Source organism: Pleuronectes platessa, chromosome 8 (genome assembly GCF_947347685.1).
Source record: "Pleuronectes platessa chromosome 8, fPlePla1.1, whole genome shotgun sequence".
NCBI classification, from domain to species: domain Eukaryota; kingdom Metazoa; phylum Chordata; class Actinopteri; order Pleuronectiformes; family Pleuronectidae; genus Pleuronectes; species Pleuronectes platessa.
In genome coordinates this window covers 6,890,761-6,913,738 of record NC_070633.1, presented here as the reverse complement: position 1 = coordinate 6,913,738, position 22,978 = coordinate 6,890,761, and the positions used below count along the sequence as shown (strand labels likewise).

At 40.5% G+C, this 22,978-nt stretch overlaps 42 non-coding genes across 42 annotated transcripts; all 42 read right to left on the bottom strand.

Annotated features, from left to right (window-relative positions):
* Positions 1–204: 204 nt before the first annotated feature.
* trnan-guu (transfer RNA asparagine (anticodon GUU)) lies at positions 205–278 on the bottom strand. Its single transcript has one exon. It is a non-coding gene; the product is annotated as a tRNA-Asn (tRNA).
* A 316-nt stretch (positions 279–594) lies between these two features.
* On the bottom strand, positions 595–668 carry trnan-guu (transfer RNA asparagine (anticodon GUU)). Its single transcript has one exon. It is a non-coding gene; the product is annotated as a tRNA-Asn (tRNA).
* Positions 669–1,434: 766 nt separating this feature from the next.
* Positions 1,435–1,508, bottom strand: trnan-guu (transfer RNA asparagine (anticodon GUU)). The gene has a single exon. It is a non-coding gene; the product is annotated as a tRNA-Asn (tRNA).
* A 346-nt stretch (positions 1,509–1,854) lies between these two features.
* trnan-guu (transfer RNA asparagine (anticodon GUU)) lies at positions 1,855–1,928 on the bottom strand. The gene has a single exon. It is a non-coding gene; the product is annotated as a tRNA-Asn (tRNA).
* Positions 1,929–2,634: 706 nt separating this feature from the next.
* On the bottom strand, positions 2,635–2,708 carry trnan-guu (transfer RNA asparagine (anticodon GUU)). Its single transcript has one exon. It is a non-coding gene; the product is annotated as a tRNA-Asn (tRNA).
* A 346-nt stretch (positions 2,709–3,054) lies between these two features.
* trnan-guu (transfer RNA asparagine (anticodon GUU)) lies at positions 3,055–3,128 on the bottom strand. Its single transcript has one exon. It is a non-coding gene; the product is annotated as a tRNA-Asn (tRNA).
* Positions 3,129–3,444: 316 nt separating this feature from the next.
* Positions 3,445–3,518, bottom strand: trnan-guu (transfer RNA asparagine (anticodon GUU)). Its single transcript has one exon. It is a non-coding gene; the product is annotated as a tRNA-Asn (tRNA).
* A 316-nt stretch (positions 3,519–3,834) lies between these two features.
* trnan-guu (transfer RNA asparagine (anticodon GUU)) lies at positions 3,835–3,908 on the bottom strand. The gene has a single exon. It is a non-coding gene; the product is annotated as a tRNA-Asn (tRNA).
* Positions 3,909–4,254: 346 nt separating this feature from the next.
* Positions 4,255–4,328, bottom strand: trnan-guu (transfer RNA asparagine (anticodon GUU)). Its single transcript has one exon. It is a non-coding gene; the product is annotated as a tRNA-Asn (tRNA).
* A 316-nt stretch (positions 4,329–4,644) lies between these two features.
* Positions 4,645–4,718, bottom strand: trnan-guu (transfer RNA asparagine (anticodon GUU)). Its single transcript has one exon. It is a non-coding gene; the product is annotated as a tRNA-Asn (tRNA).
* Positions 4,719–5,484: 766 nt separating this feature from the next.
* Positions 5,485–5,558, bottom strand: trnan-guu (transfer RNA asparagine (anticodon GUU)). The gene has a single exon. It is a non-coding gene; the product is annotated as a tRNA-Asn (tRNA).
* Positions 5,559–5,904: 346 nt separating this feature from the next.
* trnan-guu (transfer RNA asparagine (anticodon GUU)) lies at positions 5,905–5,978 on the bottom strand. The gene has a single exon. It is a non-coding gene; the product is annotated as a tRNA-Asn (tRNA).
* A 346-nt stretch (positions 5,979–6,324) lies between these two features.
* On the bottom strand, positions 6,325–6,398 carry trnan-guu (transfer RNA asparagine (anticodon GUU)). The gene has a single exon. It is a non-coding gene; the product is annotated as a tRNA-Asn (tRNA).
* A 316-nt stretch (positions 6,399–6,714) lies between these two features.
* Positions 6,715–6,788, bottom strand: trnan-guu (transfer RNA asparagine (anticodon GUU)). Its single transcript has one exon. It is a non-coding gene; the product is annotated as a tRNA-Asn (tRNA).
* A 766-nt stretch (positions 6,789–7,554) lies between these two features.
* Positions 7,555–7,628, bottom strand: trnan-guu (transfer RNA asparagine (anticodon GUU)). Its single transcript has one exon. It is a non-coding gene; the product is annotated as a tRNA-Asn (tRNA).
* Positions 7,629–8,364: 736 nt separating this feature from the next.
* trnan-guu (transfer RNA asparagine (anticodon GUU)) lies at positions 8,365–8,438 on the bottom strand. Its single transcript has one exon. It is a non-coding gene; the product is annotated as a tRNA-Asn (tRNA).
* A 316-nt stretch (positions 8,439–8,754) lies between these two features.
* trnan-guu (transfer RNA asparagine (anticodon GUU)) lies at positions 8,755–8,828 on the bottom strand. Its single transcript has one exon. It is a non-coding gene; the product is annotated as a tRNA-Asn (tRNA).
* Positions 8,829–9,174: 346 nt separating this feature from the next.
* On the bottom strand, positions 9,175–9,248 carry trnan-guu (transfer RNA asparagine (anticodon GUU)). The gene has a single exon. It is a non-coding gene; the product is annotated as a tRNA-Asn (tRNA).
* Positions 9,249–9,564: 316 nt separating this feature from the next.
* On the bottom strand, positions 9,565–9,638 carry trnan-guu (transfer RNA asparagine (anticodon GUU)). The gene has a single exon. It is a non-coding gene; the product is annotated as a tRNA-Asn (tRNA).
* Positions 9,639–10,404: 766 nt separating this feature from the next.
* Positions 10,405–10,478, bottom strand: trnan-guu (transfer RNA asparagine (anticodon GUU)). Its single transcript has one exon. It is a non-coding gene; the product is annotated as a tRNA-Asn (tRNA).
* Positions 10,479–10,824: 346 nt separating this feature from the next.
* On the bottom strand, positions 10,825–10,898 carry trnan-guu (transfer RNA asparagine (anticodon GUU)). Its single transcript has one exon. It is a non-coding gene; the product is annotated as a tRNA-Asn (tRNA).
* Positions 10,899–11,244: 346 nt separating this feature from the next.
* trnan-guu (transfer RNA asparagine (anticodon GUU)) lies at positions 11,245–11,318 on the bottom strand. The gene has a single exon. It is a non-coding gene; the product is annotated as a tRNA-Asn (tRNA).
* A 316-nt stretch (positions 11,319–11,634) lies between these two features.
* Positions 11,635–11,708, bottom strand: trnan-guu (transfer RNA asparagine (anticodon GUU)). The gene has a single exon. It is a non-coding gene; the product is annotated as a tRNA-Asn (tRNA).
* A 766-nt stretch (positions 11,709–12,474) lies between these two features.
* trnan-guu (transfer RNA asparagine (anticodon GUU)) lies at positions 12,475–12,548 on the bottom strand. The gene has a single exon. It is a non-coding gene; the product is annotated as a tRNA-Asn (tRNA).
* Positions 12,549–13,284: 736 nt separating this feature from the next.
* On the bottom strand, positions 13,285–13,358 carry trnan-guu (transfer RNA asparagine (anticodon GUU)). The gene has a single exon. It is a non-coding gene; the product is annotated as a tRNA-Asn (tRNA).
* Positions 13,359–13,674: 316 nt separating this feature from the next.
* Positions 13,675–13,748, bottom strand: trnan-guu (transfer RNA asparagine (anticodon GUU)). The gene has a single exon. It is a non-coding gene; the product is annotated as a tRNA-Asn (tRNA).
* A 346-nt stretch (positions 13,749–14,094) lies between these two features.
* trnan-guu (transfer RNA asparagine (anticodon GUU)) lies at positions 14,095–14,168 on the bottom strand. The gene has a single exon. It is a non-coding gene; the product is annotated as a tRNA-Asn (tRNA).
* A 726-nt stretch (positions 14,169–14,894) lies between these two features.
* trnan-guu (transfer RNA asparagine (anticodon GUU)) lies at positions 14,895–14,968 on the bottom strand. Its single transcript has one exon. It is a non-coding gene; the product is annotated as a tRNA-Asn (tRNA).
* Positions 14,969–15,313: 345 nt separating this feature from the next.
* trnan-guu (transfer RNA asparagine (anticodon GUU)) lies at positions 15,314–15,387 on the bottom strand. The gene has a single exon. It is a non-coding gene; the product is annotated as a tRNA-Asn (tRNA).
* A 755-nt stretch (positions 15,388–16,142) lies between these two features.
* Positions 16,143–16,216, bottom strand: trnan-guu (transfer RNA asparagine (anticodon GUU)). The gene has a single exon. It is a non-coding gene; the product is annotated as a tRNA-Asn (tRNA).
* Positions 16,217–16,561: 345 nt separating this feature from the next.
* Positions 16,562–16,635, bottom strand: trnan-guu (transfer RNA asparagine (anticodon GUU)). The gene has a single exon. It is a non-coding gene; the product is annotated as a tRNA-Asn (tRNA).
* Positions 16,636–16,980: 345 nt separating this feature from the next.
* On the bottom strand, positions 16,981–17,054 carry trnan-guu (transfer RNA asparagine (anticodon GUU)). Its single transcript has one exon. It is a non-coding gene; the product is annotated as a tRNA-Asn (tRNA).
* Positions 17,055–17,370: 316 nt separating this feature from the next.
* Positions 17,371–17,444, bottom strand: trnan-guu (transfer RNA asparagine (anticodon GUU)). The gene has a single exon. It is a non-coding gene; the product is annotated as a tRNA-Asn (tRNA).
* Positions 17,445–18,210: 766 nt separating this feature from the next.
* On the bottom strand, positions 18,211–18,284 carry trnan-guu (transfer RNA asparagine (anticodon GUU)). Its single transcript has one exon. It is a non-coding gene; the product is annotated as a tRNA-Asn (tRNA).
* A 736-nt stretch (positions 18,285–19,020) lies between these two features.
* On the bottom strand, positions 19,021–19,094 carry trnan-guu (transfer RNA asparagine (anticodon GUU)). The gene has a single exon. It is a non-coding gene; the product is annotated as a tRNA-Asn (tRNA).
* Positions 19,095–19,410: 316 nt separating this feature from the next.
* On the bottom strand, positions 19,411–19,484 carry trnan-guu (transfer RNA asparagine (anticodon GUU)). Its single transcript has one exon. It is a non-coding gene; the product is annotated as a tRNA-Asn (tRNA).
* Positions 19,485–19,830: 346 nt separating this feature from the next.
* On the bottom strand, positions 19,831–19,904 carry trnan-guu (transfer RNA asparagine (anticodon GUU)). The gene has a single exon. It is a non-coding gene; the product is annotated as a tRNA-Asn (tRNA).
* Positions 19,905–20,630: 726 nt separating this feature from the next.
* Positions 20,631–20,704, bottom strand: trnan-guu (transfer RNA asparagine (anticodon GUU)). Its single transcript has one exon. It is a non-coding gene; the product is annotated as a tRNA-Asn (tRNA).
* Positions 20,705–21,049: 345 nt separating this feature from the next.
* On the bottom strand, positions 21,050–21,123 carry trnan-guu (transfer RNA asparagine (anticodon GUU)). The gene has a single exon. It is a non-coding gene; the product is annotated as a tRNA-Asn (tRNA).
* Positions 21,124–21,878: 755 nt separating this feature from the next.
* Positions 21,879–21,952, bottom strand: trnan-guu (transfer RNA asparagine (anticodon GUU)). Its single transcript has one exon. It is a non-coding gene; the product is annotated as a tRNA-Asn (tRNA).
* A 345-nt stretch (positions 21,953–22,297) lies between these two features.
* trnan-guu (transfer RNA asparagine (anticodon GUU)) lies at positions 22,298–22,371 on the bottom strand. The gene has a single exon. It is a non-coding gene; the product is annotated as a tRNA-Asn (tRNA).
* Positions 22,372–22,716: 345 nt separating this feature from the next.
* Positions 22,717–22,790, bottom strand: trnan-guu (transfer RNA asparagine (anticodon GUU)). The gene has a single exon. It is a non-coding gene; the product is annotated as a tRNA-Asn (tRNA).
* Between the last annotated feature and the right edge of the window lie 188 nt (positions 22,791–22,978).

The following is a 22,978-nucleotide window of genomic DNA, read 5'->3' as shown; positions in this document are numbered from 1 at the left end:
TTGACTAAATATAGATAACTCAAGAGTTGTTGAAGGACTAAACAGACTAATTGGGTCTTATTTAAGGAATCGGTGTATAAATCTGTTTATTTTGTTGCCTGCTTGTTCTGTGACTTTCATCATACTGTTTTCCAACCCTTCCCTATATTCACAGAAAGAAGATTGGTTTTCACGATCAAACTACCTATTTCATAAAAGTACACATGTCCCTGGGTGGGCTTGAACCACCAACCTTTCGGTTAACAGCCGAACGCACTAACCAATTGCGCCACAGAGACTCGCTTCCTTTGTTATGAAAGGAGAGTGGCCTAGGCAGCTCGCCCATTGATAAGGATTTGTTTGATCTCATATTGCATATATCATTCACAAATAAAGCTTGTCAATACAGAGGGTTCTTAATGTATCCATCTGGATTTTGTTTTAACTATATATAGATGACTCTAGACTTGTTGAAGGAAAAGGTTTATAATGCTGTCCATTGTATTGAATTCCTTGTTCTGTGACTTTCATCATACGGTTTTCCAACCCTTCCCTATGTTCACAGAAAGAAGATTGGTTTTCACGATCAAACTACCTATTTCATAGAAGAACACACATCCCTGGGTGGGCTTGAACCACCAACCTTTCGGTTAACAGCCGAACGCGCTAACCAATTGCGCCACAGAGACCGGCTTCCTTTGATCTGAAAGGGGAGTGGCATAGGAGAGCTCGTCCATTAAAATGAATTTGTGTGAATTCATTTTGCATATTTAATTTACAAATAAAGCTTGTCAATGCAGAGGGCTCTTAATGTCTCCAGGTGGATTTTTCTTGACTAAATATAGATATCTCAAGAGTTGTTGAAGGACTAAGCAGACTAATTGGGTCTTATTTAAGGAATCGGTGTATAAATCTGCTTATTTTGTTGCCTGCTTGTTCTGTGAATTTCATCATACGGTTTTCCAACCTTTCCCTCTGTTCACAGAAAGAAGATTGGTTTTCACGATCAAACTACCTATGTAATAAAAGTACACAGGTCCCTTGGTGGGCTTGAACCACCATCCTTTCGGTTAACAGCCGAACGCGCTAACCAATTGCGCCACAGAGACCAGGCTTCCTTTGTTATGAAAGGAGAGTGGCCTAGGCAGCTCGCCCATTTATATGGATTTGTTTCATCTCATATTGCATATATCATTCACAAATAAAGCTTGTCAATGCAGAGGGCTCTTAATGTCTCCAGGTGGATTTTTCTTGACTAAATATTGATAACTCAAGAGTTGTTGAAGGACTAAGCGGACAAATTGGGTCTTATTTAAGGAATAGGTGTATAAATCTGCTTATTTTGTTGCCTGCTTGTTCTGTGACTTTCATCATACGGTTTTCCAACCCTTCCCAATGTTCACAGAAAGAAGATTGGCTTTCACGATCAAACTACCTATTTCATAAAAGTACACACGTCCCTGGGTGGGCTTGAACCACCATCCTTTCGATTAACAGCCGAACGCGCTAACCAATTGCGCCACAGAGACCAGGCTTCCTTTGTTATGAAAGGAGAGTGGCCTAGGCAGCTCGCCCATTTATATGGATTTGTTTCATCTCATATTGCATATATCATTCACAAATAAAGCTTGTCAATGCAGAGGGCTCTTAATGTCTCCAGGTGGATTTTTCTTGACTAAATATTGATAACTCAAGAGTTGTTGAAGGACTAAGCGGACTAATTGGGTCTTATTTAAGGAATCGGTGTATAAATCTGCTTATTTTGTTGCCTGCTTGTTCTGTGACTTTCATCATACGGTTTTCCAACCCTTCCCTATATTCACAGAAAGAAGATTGGTTTTCACGATCAAACTACCTATTTCATAAAAGTACACACGTCCCTGGGTGGGCTTGAACCACCAACCTTTCGGTTAACAGCCGAACGCACTAACCAATTGCGCCACAGAGACTCGCTTCCTTTGTTATGAAAGGAGAGTGGCCTAGGCAGCTCGCCCATTGATAAGGATTTGTTTGATCTCATATTGCATATATCATTCACAAATAAAGCTTGTCAATACAGAGGGTTCTTAATGTGTCCATCTGGATTTTGTTTTAACTATATATAGATGACTCTAGACTTGTTGAAGGAAAAGGTTTATAATGCTGTCCATTGTATTGAATTCCTTGTTCTGTGACTTTCATCATACGGTTTTCCAACCCTTCCCAATGTTCACAGAAAGAAGATTGGCTTTCACGATCAAACTACCTATTTCATAAAAGTACAGACGTCCCTGGGTGGGCTTGAACCACCATCCTTTCGGTTAACAGCCGAACGCGCTAACCAATTGCGCCACAGACACTCGCTTCCTTTCTTATGAAAGGAGAGTGGCATACGCAGCTCGCCCATTGATAAGGATTTGTTTGATCTCATATTGCATATATCATTCACAAATAAAGCTTGTCAATACAGAGGGTTCTTAATTTGTCCATCTGGATTTTGTTTTAACTATATATAGATGACTCAAGACTTGTTGAAGGAAAAGGTTTATAATGCTGTCTATTGTATTGCATTCCTTGTTCTGTGACTTTCATCATACGGTTTTCCAAGCCTTCTCTCTGTTCACAGAAAGAAGATTGGTTTACACAATCAGACTACCTATTTCATAAAAGTACACACGTTCCTGGGTGGGCTTGAACCACCAACCTTTCGGTTAACAGCCGAACGCGCTAACCAATTGCGCCACAGAGACCAGGCTTCCTTTGTTATGAAAGGAGAGTGGCCTAGGCAGCTCGCCCATTTATATGGATTTGTTTCATCTCATATTGCATATATCATTCACAAATAAAGCTTGTCAATGCAGAGGGCTCTTAATGTCTCCAGGTGGATTTTTCTTGACTAAATATTGATAACTCAAGAGTTGTTGAAGGACTAAGCGGACTAATTGGGTCTTATTTAAGGAATCGGTGTATAAATCTGCTTATTTTGTTGCCTGCTTGTTCTGTGACTTTCATCATACGGTTTTCCAACCCTTCCCTATATTCACAGAAAGAAGATTGGTTTTCACGATCAAACTACCTATTTCATAAAAGTACACACGTCCCTGGGTGGGCTTGAACCACCAACCTTTCGGTTAACAGCCGAACGCACTAACCAATTGCGCCACAGAGACTCGCTTCCTTTGTTATGAAAGGAGAGTGGCCTAGGCAGCTCGCCCATTGATAAGGATTTGTTTGATCTCATATTGCATATATCATTCACAAATAAAGCTTGTCAATACAGAGGGTTCTTAATGTGTCCATCTGGATTTTGTTTTAACTATATATAGATGACTCTAGACTTGTTGAAGGAAAAGGTTTATAATGCTGTCCATTGTATTGAATTCCTTGTTCTGTGACTTTCATCATACGGTTTTCCAACCCTTCCCAATGTTCACAGAAAGAAGATTGGCTTTCACGATCAAACTACCTATTTCATAAAAGTACAGACGTCCCTGGGTGGGCTTGAACCACCATCCTTTCGGTTAACAGCCGAACGCGCTAACCAATTGCGCCACAGACACTCGCTTCCTTTCTTATGAAAGGAGAGTGGCATACGCAGCTCGCCCATTGATAAGGATTTGTTTGATCTCATATTGCATATATCATTCACAAATAAAGCTTGTCAATACAGAGGGTTCTTAATTTGTCCATCTGGATTTTGTTTTAACTATATATAGATGACTCAAGACTTGTTGAAGGAAAAGGTTTATAATGCTGTCTATTGTATTGCATTCCTTGTTCTGTGACTTTCATCATACGGTTTTCCAAGCCTTCTCTCTGTTCACAGAAAGAAGATTGGTTTACACAATCAGACTACCTATTTCATAAAAGTACACACGTTCCTGGGTGGGCTTGAACCACCAACCTTTCGGTTAACAGCCGAACGCGCTAACCAATTGCGCCACAGAGACCAGGCTTCCTTTGTTATGAAAGGAGAGTGGCCTAGGCAGCTCGCCCATTTATATGGATTTGTTTCATCTCATATTGCATATATCATTCACAAATAAAGCTTGTCAATGCAGAGGGCTCTTAATGTCTCCAGGTGGATTTTTCTTGACTAAATATTGATAACTCAAGAGTTGTTGAAGGACTAAGCGGACTAATTGGGTCTTATTTAAGGAATCGGTGTATAAATCTGCTTATTTTGTTGCCTGCTTGTTCTGTGACTTTCATCATACGGTTTTCCAACCCTTCCCTATATTCACAGAAAGAAGATTGGTTTTCACGATCAAACTACCTATTTCATAAAAGTACACACGTCCCTGGGTGGGCTTGAACCACCAACCTTTCGGTTAACAGCCGAACGCACTAACCAATTGCGCCACAGAGACTCGCTTCCTTTGTTATGAAAGGAGAGTGGCCTAGGCAGCTCGCCCATTGATAAGGATTTGTTTGATCTCATATTGCATATATCATTCACAAATAAAGCTTGTCAATACAGAGGGTTCTTAATGTGTCCATCTGGATTTTGTTTTAACTATATATAGATGACTCTAGACTTGTTGAAGGAAAAGGTTTATAATGCTGTCCATTGTATTGAATTCCTTGTTCTGTGACTTTCATCATACGGTTTTCCAACCCTTCCCTATGTTCACAGAAAGAAGATTGGTTTTCACGATCAAACTACCTATTTCATAAAAGAACACACGTCCCTGGGTGGGCTTGAACCACTAACCTTTCGGTTAACAGCCGAACGCGCTAACCAATTGCGCCACAGAGACCGGCTTCCTTTGATCTGAAAGGGGAGTGGCATAGGAGAGCTCGTCCATTAAAATGAATTTGTGTGAATTCATTTTGCATATTTAATTTACAAATAAAGCTTGTCAATGCAGAGGGCTCTTAATGTCTCCAGGTGGATTTTTCTTGACTAAATATAGATAACTCAAGAGTTGTTGAAGAACTAAGCAGACTAATTGGGTCTTATTTAAGGAATCGGTGTATAAATCTGCTTATTTTGTTGCCTGCTTGTTCTGTGAATTTCATCATACGGTTTTCCAACCTTTCCCTCTGTTCACAGAAAGAAGATTGGTTTTCACGATCAAACTACCTATTTCATAAAAGTACACAGGTCCCTTGGTGGGCTTGAACCACCATCCTTTCGGTTAACAGCCGAAGGCGCTAACCAATTGCGCCACAGAGACCAGGCTTCCTTTGTTATGAAAGGAGAGTGGCCTAGGCAGCTCGCACATTTATATGGATTTGTTTCATCTCATATTGCATATATCATTCACAAATAAAGCTTGTCAATGCAGAGGGCTCTTAATGTCTCCAGGTGGATTTTTCTTGACTAAATATTGATAACTCAAGAGTTGTTGAAGGACTAAGCGGACAAATTGGGTCTTATTTAAGGAATAGGTGTATAAATCTGCTTATTTTGTTGCCTGCTTGTTCTTTGACTTTCATCATACGGTTTTCCAACCCTTCCCTATGTTCACAGAAAGAAGATTGGTTTTCACGATCAAACTACCTATTTCATAAAAGAACACACGTCCCTGGGTGGGCTTGAACCACCAACCTTTCGGTTAACAGCCGAACGCGCTAACCAATTGCGCCACAGAGACCGGCTTCCTTTGATCTGAAAGGGGAGTGGCCTAGGAGAGCTCGTGCATTAAAATGAATTTGTGTGAATTCATTTTGCATATTTAATTTACAAATAAAGCTTGTCAATGCAGAGGGCTCTTAATGTCTCCAGGTGGATTTTTCTTGACTAAATATTGATAACTCAAGAGTTGTTGAAGGACTAAGCGGACAAATTGGGTCTTATTTAAGGAATAGGTGTATAAATCTGCTTATTTTGTTGCCTGCTTGTTCTGTGACTTTCATCATACGGTTTTCCAACCCTTCCCAATGTTCACAGAAAGAAGATTGGCTTTCACGATCAAACTACCTATTTCATAAAAGTACACACGTCCCTGGGTGGGCTTGAACCACCATCCTTTCGGTTAACAGCCGAACGCGCTAACCAATTGCGCCACAGAGACCAGGCTTCCTTTGTTATGAAAGGAGAGTGGCCTAGGCAGCTCGCCCATTTATATGGATTTGTTTCATCTCATATTGCATATATCATTCACAAATAAAGCTTGTCAATGCAGAGGGCTCTTAATGTCTCCAGGTGGATTTTTCTTGACTAAATATTGATAACTCAAGAGTTGTTGAAGGACTAAGCGGACAAATTGGGTCTTATTTAAGGAATAGGTGTATAAATCTGCTTATTTTGTTGCCTGCTTGTTCTGTGACTTTCATCATACGGTTTTCCAACCCTTCCCTATATTCACAGAAAGAAGATTGGTTTTCACGATCAAACTACCTATTTCATAAAAGTACACACGTCCCTGGGTGGGCTTGAACCACCATCCTTTCGGTTAACAGCCGAACGCGCTAACCAATTGCGCCACAGAGACTCGCTTCCTTTGTTATGAAAGGAGAGTGGCCTAGGCAGCTCGCCCATTGATAAGGATTTGTTTGATCTCATATTGCATATATCATTCACAAATAAAGCTTGTCAATACAGAGGGTTCTTAATGTATCCATCTGGATTTTGTTTTAACTATATATAGATGACTCTAGACTTGTTGAAGGAAAAGGTTTATAATGCTGTCCATTGTATTGAATTCCTTGTTCTGTGACTTTCATCATACGGTTTTCCAACCCTTCCCTATGTTCACAGAAAGAAGATTGGTTTTCACGATCAAACTACCTATTTCATAGAAGAACACACGTCCCTGGGTGGGCTTGAACCACCAACCTTTCGGTTAACAGCCGAACGCGCTAACCAATTGCGCCACAGAGACCGGCTTCCTTTGATCTGAAAGGGGAGTGGCATAGGAGAGCTCGTCCATTAAAATGAATTTGTGTGAATTCATTTTGCATATTTAATTTACAAATAAAGCTTGTCAATGCAGAGGGCTCTTAATGTCTCCAGGTGGATTTTTCTTGACTAAATATAGATATCTCAAGAGTTGTTGAAGGACTAAGCAGACTAATTGGGTCTTATTTAAGGAATCGGTGTATAAATCTGCTTATTTTGTTGCCTGCTTGTTCTGTGAATTTCATCATACGGTTTTCCAACCTTTCCCTCTGTTCACAGAAAGAAGATTGGTTTTCACGATCAAACTACCTATTTAATAAAAGTACACAGGTCCCTTGGTGGGCTTGAACCACCATCCTTTCGGTTAACAGCCGAACGCGCTAACCAATTGCGCCACAGAGACCAGGCTTCCTTTGTTATGAAAGGAGAGTGGCCTAGGCAGCTCGCCCATTTATATGGATTTGTTTCATCTCATATTGCATATATCATTCACAAATAAAGCTTGTCAATGCAGAGGGCTCTTAATGTCTCCAGGTGGATTTTTCTTGACTAAATATTGATAACTCAAGAGTTGTTGAAGGACTAAGCGGACAAATTGGGTCTTATTTAAGGAATAGGTGTATAAATCTGCTTATTTTGTTGCCTGCTTGTTCTGTGACTTTCATCATACGGTTTTCCAACCCTTCCTAATGTTCACAGAAAGAAGATTGGCTTTCACGATCAAACTACCTATTTCATAAAAGTACACACGTCCCTGGGTGGGCTTGAACCACCATCCTTTCGATTAACAGCCGAACGCGCTAACCAATTGCGCCACAGAGACCAGGCTTCCTTTGTTATGAAAGGAGAGTGGCCTAGGCAGCTCGCCCATTTATATGGATTTGTTTCATCTCATATTGCATATATCATTCACAAATAAAGCTTGTCAATGCAGAGGGCTCTTAATGTCTCCAGGTGGATTTTTCTTGACTAAATATTGATAACTCAAGAGTTGTTGAAGGACTAAGCGGACTAATTGGGTCTTATTTAAGGAATCGGTGTATAAATCTGCTTATTTTGTTGCCTGCTTGTTCTGTGACTTTCATCATACGGTTTTCCAACCCTTCCCTATATTCACAGAAAGAAGATTGGTTTTCACGATCAAACTACCTATTTCATAAAAGTACACACGTCCCTGGGTGGGCTTGAACCCCCAACCTTTCGGTTAACAGCCGAACGCACTAACCAATTGCGCCACAGAGACTCGCTTCCTTTGTTATGAAAGGAGAGTGGCCTAGGCAGCTCGCCCATTGATAAGGATTTGTTTGATCTCATATTGCATATATCATTCACAAATAAAGCTTGTCAATACAGAGGGTTCTTAATGTGTCCATCTGGATTTTGTTTTAACTATATATAGATGACTCTAGACTTGTTGAAGGAAAAGGTTTATAATGCTGTCCATTGTATTGAATTCCTTGTTCTGTGACTTTCATCATACGGTTTTCCAACCCTTCCCAATGTTCACAGAAAGAAGATTGGCTTTCACGATCAAACTACCTATTTCATAAAAGTACAGACGTCCCTGGGTGGGCTTGAACCACCATCCTTTCGGTTAACAGCCGAACGCGCTAACCAATTGCGCCACAGACACTCGCTTCCTTTCTTATGAAAGGAGAGTGGCATACGCAGCTCGCCCATTGATAAGGATTTGTTTGATCTCATATTGCATATATCATTCACAAATAAAGCTTGTCAATACAGAGGGTTCTTAATTTGTCCATCTGGATTTTGTTTTAACTATATATAGATGACTCAAGACTTGTTGAAGGAAAAGGTTTATAATGCTGTCTATTGTATTGCATTCCTTGTTCTGTGACTTTCATCATACGGTTTTCCAAGCCTTCTCTCTGTTCACAGAAAGAAGATTGGTTTACACAATCAGACTACCTATTTCATAAAAGTACACACGTTCCTGGGTGGGCTTGAACCACCAACCTTTCGGTTAACAGCCGAACGCGCTAACCAATTGCGCCACAGAGACCAGGCTTCCTTTGTTATGAAAGGAGAGTGGCCTAGGCAGCTCGCCCATTTATATGGATTTGTTTCATCTCATATTGCATATATCATTCACAAATAAAGCTTGTCAATGCAGAGGGCTCTTAATGTCTCCAGGTGGATTTTTCTTGACTAAATATTGATAACTCAAGAGTTGTTGAAGGACTAAGCGGACTAATTGGGTCTTATTTAAGGAATCGGTGTATAAATCTGCTTATTTTGTTGCCTGCTTGTTCTGTGACTTTCATCATACGGTTTTCCAACCCTTCCCTATATTCACAGAAAGAAGATTGGTTTTCACGATCAAACTACCTATTTCATAAAAGTACACACGTCCCTGGGTGGGCTTGAACCACCAACCTTTCGGTCAACAGCCGAACGCACTAACCAATTGCGCCACAGAGACTCGCTTCCTTTGTTATGAAAGGAGAGTGGCCTAGGCAGCTCGCCCATTGATAAGGATTTGTTTGATCTCATATTGCATATATCATTCACAAATAAAGCTTGTCAATACAGAGGGTTCTTAATGTGTCCATCTGGATTTTGTTTTAACTATATATAGATGACTCTAGACTTGTTGAAGGAAAAGGTTTATAATGCTGTCCATTGTATTGAATTCCTTGTTCTGTGACTTTCATCATACGGTTTTCCAACCCTTCCCTATGTTCACAGAAAGAAGATTGGTTTTCACGATCAAACTACCTATTTCATAAAAGAACACACGTCCCTGGGTGGGCTTGAACCACTAACCTTTCGGTTAACAGCCGAACGCGCTAACCAATTGCGCCACAGAGACCGGCTTCCTTTGATCTGAAAGGGGAGTGGCATAGGAGAGCTCGTCCATTAAAATGAATTTGTGTGAATTCATTTTGCATATTTAATTTACAAATAAAGCTTGTCAATGCAGAGGGCTCTTAATGTCTCCAGGTGGATTTTTCTTGACTAAATATAGATAACTCAAGAGTTGTTGAAGGACTAAGCAGACTAATTGGGTCTTATTTAAGGAATCGGTGTATAAATCTGCTTATTTTGTTGCCTGCTTGTTCTGTGAATTTCATCATACGGTTTTCCAACCTTTCCCTCTGTTCACAGAAAGAAGATTGGTTTTCACGATCAAACTACCTATTTCATAAAAGTACACAGGTCCCTTGGTGGGCTTGAACCACCATCCTTTCGGTTAACAGCCGAACGCGCTAACCAATTGCGCCACAGAGACCAGGCTTCCTTTGTTATGAAAGGAGAGTGGCCTAGGCAGCTCGCACATTTATATGGATTTGTTTCATCTCATATTGCATATATCATTCACAAATAAAGCTTGTCAATGCAGAGGGCTCTTAATGTCTCCAGGTGGATTTTTCTTGACTAAATATTGATAACTCAAGAGTTGTTGAAGGACTAAGCGGACAAATTGGGTCTTATTTAAGGAATAGGTGTATAAATCTGCTTATTTTGTTGCCTGCTTGTTCTTTGACTTTCATCATACGGTTTTCCAACCCTTCCCTATGTTCACAGAAAGAAGATTGGTTTTCACGATCAAACTACCTATTTCATAAAAGAACACACGTCCCTGGGTGGGCTTGAACCACCAACCTTTCGGTTAACAGCCGAACGCGCTAACCAATTGCGCCACAGAGACCGGCTTCCTTTGATCTGAAAGGGGAGTGGCCTAGGAGAGCTCGTGCATTAAAATGAATTTGTGTGAATTCATTTTGCATATTTAATTTACAAATAAAGCTTGTCAATGCAGAGGGCTCTTAATGTCTCCAGGTGGATTTTTCTTGACTAAATATTGATAACTCAAGAGTTGTTGAAGGACTAAGCGGACAAATTGGGTCTTATTTAAGGAATAGGTGTATAAATCTGCTTATTTTGTTGCCTGCTTGTTCTGTGACTTTCATCATACGGTTTTCCAACCCTTCCCAATGTTCACAGAAAGAAGATTGGCTTTCACGATCAAACTACCTATTTCATAAAAGTACACACGTCCCTGGGTGGGCTTGAACCACCATCCTTTCGGTTAACAGCCGAACGCGCTAACCAATTGCGCCACAGAGACCAGGCTTCCTTTGTTATGAAAGGAGAGTGGCCTAGGCAGCTCGCCCATTTATATGGATTTGTTTCATCTCATATTGCATATATCATTCACAAATAAAGCTTGTCAATGCAGAGGGCTCTTAATGTCTCCAGGTGGATTTTTCTTGACTAAATATTGATAACTCAAGAGTTGTTGAAGGACTAAGCGGACAAATTGGGTCTTATTTAAGGAATAGGTGTATAAATCTGCTTATTTTGTTGCCTGCTTGTTCTGTGACTTTCATCATACGGTTTTCCAACCCTTCCCTATATTCACAGAAAGAAGATTGGTTTTCACGATCAAACTACCTATTTCATAAAAGTACACACGTCCCTGGGTGGGCTTGAACCACCATCCTTTCGGTTAACAGCCGAACGCGCTAACCAATTGCGCCACAGAGACTCGCTTCCTTTGTTATGAAAGGAGAGTGGCCTAGGCAGCTCGCCCATTGATAAGGATTTGTTTGATCTCATATTGCATATATCATTCACAAATAAAGCTTGTCAATACAGAGGGTTCTTAATGTATCCATCTGGATTTTGTTTTAACTATATATAGATGACTCTAGACTTGTTGAAGGAAAAGGTTTATAATGCTGTCCATTGTATTGAATTCCTTGTTCTGTGACTTTCATCATACGGTTTTCCAACCCTTCCCTATGTTCACAGAAAGAAGATTGGTTTTCACGATCAAACTACCTATTTCATAGAAGAACACACGTCCCTGGGTGGGCTTGAACCACCAACCTTTCGGTTAACAGCCGAACGCGCTAACCAATTGCGCCACAGAGACCGGCTTCCTTTGATCTGAAAGGGGAGTGGCATAGGAGAGCTCGTCCATTAAAATGAATTTGTGTGAATTCATTTTGCATATTTAATTTACAAATAAAGCTTGTCAATGCAGAGGGCTCTTAATGTCTCCAGGTGGATTTTTCTTGACTAAATATAGATATCTCAAGAGTTGTTGAAGGACTAAGCAGACTAATTGGGTCTTATTTAAGGAATCGGTGTATAAATCTGCTTATTTTGTTGCCTGCTTGTTCTGTGAATTTCATCATACGGTTTTCCAACCTTTCCCTCTGTTCACAGAAAGAAGATTGGTTTTCACGATCAAACTACCTATTTAATAAAAGTACACAGGTCCCTTGGTGGGCTTGAACCACCATCCTTTCGGTTAACAGCCGAACGCGCTAACCAATTGCGCCACAGAGACCAGGCTTCCTTTGTTATGAAAGGAGAGTGGCCTAGGCAGCTCGCCCATTTATATGGATTTGTTTCATCTCATATTGCATATATCATTCACAAATAAAGCTTGTCAATGCAGAGGGCTCTTAATGTCTCCAGGTGGATTTTTCTTGACTAAATATTGATAACTCAAGAGTTGTTGAAGGACTAAGCGGACAAATTGGGTCTTATTTAAGGAATAGGTGTATAAATCTGCTTATTTTGTTGCCTGCTTGTTCTGTGACTTTCATCATACGGTTTTCCAACCCTTCCTAATGTTCACAGAAAGAAGATTGGCTTTCACGATCAAACTACCTATTTCATAAAAGTACACACGTCCCTGGGTGGGCTTGAACCACCATCCTTTCGATTAACAGCCGAACGCGCTAACCAATTGCGCCACAGAGACCAGGCTTCCTTTGTTATGAAAGGAGAGTGGCCTAGGCAGCTCGCCCATTTATATGGATTTGTTTCATCTCATATTGCATATATCATTCACAAATAAAGCTTGTCAATGCAGAGGGCTCTTAATGTCTCCAGGTGGATTTTTCTTGACTAAATATTGATAACTCAAGAGTTGTTGAAGGACTAAGCGGACTAATTGGGTCTTATTTAAGGAATCGGTGTATAAATCTGCTTATTTTGTTGCCTGCTTGTTCTGTGACTTTCATCATACGGTTTTCCAACCCTTCCCTATATTCACAGAAAGAAGATTGGTTTTCACGATCAAACTACCTATTTCATAAAAGTACACAGGTCCCTGGGTGGGCTTGAACCACCAACCTTTCGGTTAACAGCCGAACGCACTAACCAATTGCGCCACAGAGACTCGCTTCCTTTGTTATGAAAGGAGAGTGGCCTAGGCAGCTCGCCCATTGATAAGGATTTGTTTGATCTCATATTGCATATATCATTCACAAATAAAGCTTGTCAATACAGAGGGTTCTTAATGTGTCCATCTGGATTTTGTTTTAACTATATATAGATGACTCTAGACTTGTTGAAGGAAAAGGTTTATAATGCTGTCCATTGTATTGAATTCCTTGTTCTGTGACTTTCATCATACGGTTTTCCAACCCTTCCCAATGTTCACAGAAAGAAGATTGGCTTTCACGATCAAACTACCTATTTCATAAAAGTACAGACGTCCCTGGGTGGGCTTGAACCACCATCCTTTCGGTTAACAGCCGAACGCGCTAACCAATTGCGCCACAGACACTCGCTTCCTTTCTTATGAAAGGAGAGTGGCATACGCAGCTCGCCCATTGATAAGGATTTGTTTGATCTCATATTGCATATATCATTCACAAATAAAGCTTGTCAATACAGAGGGTTCTTAATTTGTCCATCTGGATTTTGTTTTAACTATATATAGATGACTCAAGACTTGTTGAAGGAAAAGGTTTATAATGCTGTCTATTGTATTGCATTCCTTGTTCTGTGACTTTCATCATACGGTTTTCCAAGCCTTCTCTCTGTTCACAGAAAGAAGATTGGTTTACACAATCAGACTACCTATTTCATAAAAGTACACACGTTCCTGGGTGGGCTTGAACCACCAACCTTTCGGTTAACAGCCGAACGCGCTAACCAATTGCGCCACAGAGACCAGGCTTCCTTTGTTATGAAAGGAGAGTGGCCTAGGCAGCTCGCCCATTTATATGGATTTGTTTCATCTCATATTGCATATATCATTCACAAATAAAGCTTGTCAATGCAGAGGGCTCTTAATGTCTCCAGGTGGATTTTTCTTGACTAAATATTGATAACTCAAGAGTTGTTGAAGGACTAAGCGGACTAATTGGGTCTTATTTAAGGAATCGGTGTATAAATCTGCTTATTTTGTTGCCTGCTTGTTCTGTGACTTTCATCATACGGTTTTCCAACCCTTCCCTATATTCACAGAAAGAAGATTGGTTTTCACGATCAAACTACCTATTTCATAAAAGTACACACGTCCCTGGGTGGGCTTGAACCACCAACCTTTCGGTTAACAGCCGAACGCACTAACCAATTGCGCCACAGAGACTCGCTTCCTTTGTTATGAAAGGAGAGTGGCCTAGGCAGCTCGCCCATTGATAAGGATTTGTTTGATCTCATATTGCATATATCATTCACAAATAAAGCTTGTCAATACAGAGGGTTCTTAATGTGTCCATCTGGATTTTGTTTTAACTATATATAGATGACTCTAGACTTGTTGAAGGAAAAGGTTTATAATGCTGTCCATTGTATTGAATTCCTTGTTCTGTGACTTTCATCATACGGTTTTCCAACCCTTCCCTATGTTCACAGAAAGAAGATTGGTTTTCACGATCAAACTACCTATTTCATAAAAGAACACACGTCCCTGAACCACCAACCTTTCGGTTAACAGCCGAACGCGCTAACCAATTGCGCCACAGAGACCGGCTTCCTTTGATCTGAAAGGGGAGTGGCCTAGGAGAGCTCGTCCATTAAAATGAATTTGTGTGAATTCATTTTGCATATTTAATTTACAAATAAAGTTTGTCAATGCAGAGGGCTCTTAATGTCTCCAGGTGGATTTTTCTTGACTAAATATAGATAACTCAAGACTTGTTGAAGGACTAAGTGGACTAATTGGGTCTTATTTAAGGAATCGGTGTATAAATCTGCTTATTTTGTTGCCTGCTTGTTCTGTGACTTTCATCATACGGTTTTCCAACCCTTCCCTATATTCACAGAAAGAAGATTGGTTTTCACGATCAAACTACCTATTTCATAAAAGTACACACGTCCCTGGGTGGGCTTGAACCACCATCCTTTCGGTTAACAGCCGAACGCGCTAACCAATTGCGCCACAGAGACTCGCTTCCTTTGATCTGAAAGGGGAGTGGCCTAGGCAGCTCGCCCATTTATATGGATTTGTTTCATCTCATATTGCATATATCATTCACAAATAAAGCTTGTCAATGCAGAGGGCTCTTAATGTCTCCAGGTGGATTTTTCTTGACTAAATATTGATAACTCAAGAGTTGTTGAAGGACTAAGCGGACAAATTGGGTCTTATTTAAGGAATAGGTGTATAAATCTGCTTATTTTGTTGCCTGCTTGTTCTTTGACTTTCATCATACGGTTTTCCAACCCTTCCCTATGTTCACAGAAAGAAGATTGGTTTTCACGATCAAACTACCTATTTCATAAAAGAACACACGTCCCTGGGTGGGCTTGAACCACCAACCTTTCGGTTAACAGCCGAACGCGCTAACCAATTGCGCCACAGAGACTCGCTTCCTTTGATCTGAAAGGGGAGTGGCCTAGGCAGCTCGCCCATTTATATGGATTTGTTTCATCTCATATTGCATATATCATTCACAAATAAAGCTTGTCAATGCAGAGGGCTCTTAATGTCTCCAGGTGGATTTTTCTTGACTAAATATTGATAACTCAAGAGTTGTTGAAGGACTAAGCGGACAAATTGGGTCTTATTTAAGGAATAGGTGTATAAATCTGCTTATTTTGTTGCCTGCTTGTTCTGTGACTTTCATCATACGGTTTTCCAACCCTTCCCTATGTTCACAGAAAGAAGATTGGTTTTCACGATCAAACTACCTATTTCATAAAAGAACACACGTCCCTGAACCACCAACCTTTCGGTTAACAGCCGAACGCGCTAACCAATTGCGCCACAGAGACCGGCTTCCTTTGATCTGAAAGGGGAGTGGCCTAGGAGAGCTCGTCCATTAAAATGAATTTGTGTGAATTCATTTTGCATATTTAATTTACAAATAAAGTTTGTCAATGCAGAGGGCTCTTAATGTCTCCAGGTGGATTTTTCTTGACTAAATATAGATAACTCAAGACTTGTTGAAGGACTAAGTGGACTAATTGGGTCTTATTTAAGGAATCGGTGTATAAATCTGCTTATTTTGTTGCCTGCTTGTTCTGTGACTTTCATCATACGGTTTTCCAACCCTTCCCTATATTCACAGAAAGAAGATTGGTTTTCACGATCAAACTACCTATTTCATAAAAGTACACACGTCCCTGGGTGGGCTTGAACCACCATCCTTTCGGTTAACAGCCGAACGCGCTAACCAATTGCGCCACAGAGACTCGCTTCCTTTGATCTGAAAGGGGAGTGGCCTATGCAGCTCGCCCATTTATATGGATTTGTTTCATCTCATATTGCATGTATCATTCACAAATAAAGCTTGTCAATGCAGAGGGCTCTTAATGTCTCCAGGTGGATTTTTCTTGACTAAATATTGATAACTCAAGAGTTGTTGAAGGACTAAGCGGACAAATTGGGTCTTATTTAAGGAATAGGTGTATAAATCTGTTTATTTTGTTGCCTGCTTGTTCTTTGACTTTCATCATACGGTTTTCCAACCCTTCCCTATGTTCACAGAAAGAAGATTGGTTTTCACGATCAAACTACCTATTTCATAAAAGAACACACGTCCCTGGGTGGGCTTGAACCACCAACCTTTCGGTTAACAGCCGAACGCGCTAACCAATTGCGCCACAGAGACTCGCTTCCTTTGATCTGAAAGGGGAGTGGCCTAGGCAGCTCGCCCATTTATATGGATTTGTTTCATCTCATATTGCATATATCATTCACAAATAAAGCTTGTCAATGCAGAGGGCTCTTAATGTCTCCAGGTGGATTTTTCTTGACTAAATATTGATAACTCAAGAGTTGTTGAAGGACTAAGCGGACAAATTGGGTCTTATTTAAGGAATAGGTGTATAAATCTGCTTATTTTGTTGCCTGCTTGTTCTGTGACTTTCATCATACGGTTTTCCAACCCTTCCCTATATTCACAGAAAGAAGATTGGTTTTCACGATCAAACTACCTATTTCATAAAAGTACACACGTCCCTGGGTGGGCTTGAACCACCATCCTTTCGGTTAACAGCCGAACGCGCTAACCAATTGCGCCACAGAGACTCGCTTCCTTTGTTATGAAAGGAGAGTGGCCTAGGCAGCTCGCCCATTGATAAGGATTTGTTTGATCTCATATTGCATATATCATTCACAAATAAAGCTTGTCAATACAGAGGGTTCTTAATGTATCCATCTGGATTTTGTTTTAACTATATATAGATGACTCTAGACTTGTTGAAGGAAAAGGTTTATAATGCTGTCCATTGTATTGAATTCCTTGTTCTGTGACTTTCATCATACGGTTTTCCAACCCTTCCCTATGTTCACAGAAAGAAGATTGGTTTTCACGATCAAACTACCTATTTCATAGAAGAACACACGTCCCTGGGTGGGCTTGAACCACCAACCTTTCGGTTAACAGCCGAACGCGCTAACCAATTGCGCCACAGAGACCGGCTTCCTTTGATCTGAAAGGGGAGTGGCATAGGAGAGCTCGTCCATTAAAATGAATTTGTGTGAATTCATTTTGCATATTTAATTTACAAATAAAGCTTGTCAATGCAGAGGGCTCTTAATGTCTCCAGGTGGATTTTTCTTGACTAAATATAGATATCTCAAGAGTTGTTGAAGGACTAAGCAGACTAATTGGGTCTTATTTAAGGAATCGGTGTATAAATCTGCTTATTTTGTTGCCTGCTTGTTCTGTGAATTTCATCATACGGTTTTCCAACCTTTCCCTCTGTTCACAGAAAGAAGATTGGTTTTCACGATCAAACTACCTATTTAATAAAAGTACACAGGTCCCTTGGTGGGCTTGAACCACCATCCTTTCGGTTAACAGCCGAACGCGCTAACCAATTGCGCCACAGAGACCAGGCTTCCTTTGTCATGAAAGGAGAGTGGCCTAGGCAGCTCGCCCATTTATATGGATTTGTTTCATCTCATATTGCATATATCATTCACAAATAAAGCTTGTCAATGCAGAGGGCTCTTAATGTCTCCAGGTGGATTTTTCTTGACTAAATATTGATAACTCAAGAGTTGTTGAAGGACTAAGCGGACAAATTGGGTCTTATTTAAGGAATAGGTGTATAAATCTGCTTATTTTGTTGCCTGCTTGTTCTGTGACTTTCATCATACGGTTTTCCAACCCTTCCTAATGTTCACAGAAAGAAGATTGGCTTTCACGATCAAACTACCTATTTCATAAAAGTACACACGTCCCTGGGTGGGCTTGAACCACCATCCTTTCGATTAACAGCCGAACGCGCTAACCAATTGCGCCACAGAGACCAGGCTTCCTTTGTTATGAAAGGAGAGTGGCCTAGGCAGCTCGCCCATTTATATGGATTTGTTTCATCTCATATTGCATATATCATTCACAAATAAAGCTTGTCAATGCAGAGGGCTCTTAATGTCTCCAGGTGGATTTTTCTTGACTAAATATTGATAACTCAAGAGTTGTTGAAGGACTAAGCGGACTAATTGGGTCTTATTTAAGGAATCGGTGTATAAATCTGCTTATTTTGTTGCCTGCTTGTTCTGTGACTTTCATCATACGGTTTTCCAACCCTTCCCTATATTCACAGAAAGAAGATTGGTTTTCACGATCAAACTACCTATTTCATAAAAGTACACAGGTCCCTGGGTGGGCTTGAACCACCAACCTTTCGGTTAACAGCCGAACGCACTAACCAATTGCGCCACAGAGACTCGCTTCCTTTGTTATGAAAGGAGAGTGGCCTAGGCAGCTCGCCCATTGATAAGGATTTGTTTGATCTCATATTGCATATATCATTCACAAATAAAGCTTGTCAATACAGAGGGTTCTTAATGTGTCCATCTGGATTTTGTTTTAACTATATATAGATGACTCTAGACTTGTTGAAGGAAAAGGTTTATAATGCTGTCCATTGTATTGAATTCCTTGTTCTGTGACTTTCATCATACGGTTTTCCAACCCTTCCCAATGTTCACAGAAAGAAGATTGGCTTTCACGATCAAACTACCTATTTCATAAAAGTACAGACGTCCCTGGGTGGGCTTGAACCACCATCCTTTCGGTTAACAGCCGAACGCGCTAACCAATTGCGCCACAGACACTCGCTTCCTTTCTTATGAAAGGAGAGTGGCATACGCAGCTCGCCCATTGATAAGGATTTGTTTGATCTCATATTGCATATATCATTCACAAATAAAGCTTGTCAATACAGAGGGTTCTTAATTTGTCCATCTGGATTTTGTTTTAACTATATATAGATGACTCAAGACTTGTTGAAGGAAAAGGTTTATAATGCTGTCTATTGTATTGCATTCCTTGTTCTGTGACTTTCATCATACGGTTTTCCAAGCCTTCTCTCTGTTCACAGAAAGAAGATTGGTTTACACAATCAGACTACCTATTTCATAAAAGTACACACGTTCCTGGGTGGGCTTGAACCACCAACCTTTCGGTTAACAGCCGAACGCGCTAACCAATTGCGCCACAGAGACCAGGCTTCCTTTGTTATGAAAGGAGAGTGGCCTAGGCAGCTCGCCCATTTATATGGATTTGTTTCATCTCATATTGCATATATCATTCACAAATAAAGCTTGTCAATGCAGAGGGCTCTTAATGTCTCCAGGTGGATTTTTCTTGACTAAATATTGATAACTCAAGAGTTGTTGAAGGACTAAGCGGACTAATTGGGTCTTATTTAAGGAATCGGTGTATAAATCTGCTTATTTTGTTGCCTGCTTGTTCTGTGACTTTCATCATACGGTTTTCCAACCCTTCCCTATATTCACAGAAAGAAGATTGGTTTTCACGATCAAACTACCTATTTCATAAAAGTACACACGTCCCTGGGTGGGCTTGAACCACCAACCTTTCGGTTAACAGCCGAACGCACTAACCAATTGCGCCACAGAGACTCGCTTCCTTTGTTATGAAAGGAGAGTGGCCTAGGCAGCTCGCCCATTGATAAGGATTTGTTTGATCTCATATTGCATATATCATTCACAAATAAAGCTTGTCAATACAGAGGGTTCTTAATGTGTCCATCTGGATTTTGTTTTAACTATATATAGATGACTCTAGACTTGTTGAAGGAAAAGGTTTATAATGCTGTCCATTGTATTGAATTCCTTGTTCTGTGACTTTCATCATACGGTTTTCCAACCCTTCCCTATGTTCACAGAAAGAAGATTGGTTTTCACGATCAAACTACCTATTTCATAAAAGAACACACGTCCCTGAACCACCAACCTTTCGGTTAACAGCCGAACGCGCTAACCAATTGCGCCACAGAGACCGGCTTCCTTTGATCTGAAAGGGGAGTGGCCTAGGAGAGCTCGTCCATTAAAATGAATTTGTGTGAATTCATTTTGCATATTTAATTTACAAATAAAGTTTGTCAATGCAGAGGGCTCTTAATGTCTCCAGGTGGATTTTTCTTGACTAAATATAGATAACTCAAGACTTGTTGAAGGACTAAGTGGACTAATTGGGTCTTATTTAAGGAATCGGTGTATAAATCTGCTTATTTTGTTGCCTGCTTGTTCTGTGACTTTCATCATACGGTTTTCCAACCCTTCCCTATATTCACAGAAAGAAGATTGGTTTTCACGATCAAACTACCTATTTCATAAAAGTACACACGTCCCTGGGTGGGCTTGAACCACCATCCTTTCGGTTAACAGCCGAACGCGCTAACCAATTGCGCCACAGAGACTCGCTTCCTTTGATCTGAAAGGGGAGTGGCCTAGGCAGCTCGCCCATTTATATGGATTTGTTTCATCTCATATTGCATATATCATTCACAAATAAAGCTTGTCAATGCAGAGGGCTCTTAATGTCTCCAGGTGGATTTTTCTTGACTAAATATTGATAACTCAAGAGTTGTTGAAGGACTAAGCGGACAAATTGGGTCTTATTTAAGGAATAGGTGTATAAATCTGCTTATTTTGTTGCCTGCTTGTTCTTTGACTTTCATCATACGGTTTTCCAACCCTTCCCTATGTTCACAGAAAGAAGATTGGTTTTCACGATCAAACTACCTATTTCATAAAAGAACACACGTCCCTGGGTGGGCTTGAACCACCAACCTTTCGGTTAACAGCCGAACGCGCTAACCAATTGCGCCACAGAGACTCGCTTCCTTTGATCTGAAAGGGGAGTGGCCTAGGCAGCTCGCCCATTTATATGGATTTGTTTCATCTCATATTGCATATATCATTCACAAATAAAGCTTGTCAATGCAGAGGGCTCTTAATGTCTCCAGGTGGATTTTTCTTGACTAAATATTGATAACTCAAGAGTTGTTGAAGGACTAAGCGGACAAATTGGGTCTTATTTAAGGAATAGGTGTATAAATCTGCTTATTTTGTTGCCTGCTTGTTCTGTGACTTTCATCATACGGTTTTCCAACCCTTCCCTATGTTCACAGAAAGAAGATTGGTTTTCACGATCAAACTACCTATTTCATAAAAGAACACACGTCCCTGAACCACCAACCTTTCGGTTAACAGCCGAACGCGCTAACCAATTGCGCCACAGAGACCGGCTTCCTTTGATCTGAAAGGGGAGTGGCCTAGGAGAGCTCGTCCATTAAAATGAATTTGTGTGAATTCATTTTGCATATTTAATTTACAAATAAAGTTTGTCAATGCAGAGGGCTCTTAATGTCTCCAGGTGGATTTTTCTTGACTAAATATAGATAACTCAAGACTTGTTGAAGGACTAAGTGGACTAATTGGGTCTTATTTAAGGAATCGGTGTATAAATCTGCTTATTTTGTTGCCTGCTTGTTCTGTGACTTTCATCATACGGTTTTCCAACCCTTCCCTATATTCACAGAAAGAAGATTGGTTTTCACGATCAAACTACCTATTTCATAAAAGTACACACGTCCCTGGGTGGGCTTGAACCACCATCCTTTCGGTTAACAGCCGAACGCGCTAACCAATTGCGCCACAGAGACTCGCTTCCTTTGATCTGAAAGGGGAGTGGCCTATGCAGCTCGCCCATTTATATGGATTTGTTTCATCTCATATTGCATGTATCATTCACAAATAAAGCTTGTCAATGCAGAGGGCTCTTAATGTCTCCAGGTGGATTTTTCTTGACTAAATATTGATAACTCAAGAGTTGTTGAAGGACTAAGCGGACAAATTGGGTCTTATTTAAGGAATAGGTGTATAAATCTGTTTATTTTGTTGCCTGCTTGTTCTTTGACTTTCATCATACGGTTTTCCAACCCTTCCCTATGTTCACAGAAAGAAGATTGGTTTTCACGATCAAACTACCTATTTCATAAAAGAACACACGTCCCTGGGTGGGCTTGAACCACCAACCTTTCGGTTAACAGCCGAACGCGCTAACCAATTGCGCCACAGAGACTCGCTTCCTTTGATCTGAAAGGGGAGTGGCCTAGGCAGCTCGCCCATTTATATGGATTTGTTTCATCTCATATTGCATATATCATTCACAAATAAAGCTTGTCAATGCAGAGGGCTCTTAATGTCTCCAGGTGGATTTTTCTTGACTAAATATTGATAACTCAAGAGTTGTTGAAGGACTAAGCGGACAAATTGGGTCTTATTTAAGGAATAGGTGTATAAATCTGCTTATTTTGTTGCCTGCTTGTTCTGTGACTTTCATCATACGGTTTTCCAACCCTTCCCTATATTCACAGAAAGAAGATTGGTTTTCACGATCAAACTACCTATTTCATAAAAGTACACACGTCCCTGGGTGGGCTTGAACCACCATCCTTTCGGTTAACAGCCGAACGCGCTAACCAATTGCGCCACAGAGACTCGCTTCCTTTGTTATGAAAGGAGAGTGGCCTAGGCAGCTCGCCCATTGATAAGGATTTGTTTGATCTCATATTGCATATATCATTCACAAATAAAGCTTGTCAATACAGAGGGTTCTTAATGTATCCATCTGGATTTTGTTTTAACTATATATAGATGACTCTAGACTTGTTGAAGGAAAAGGTTTA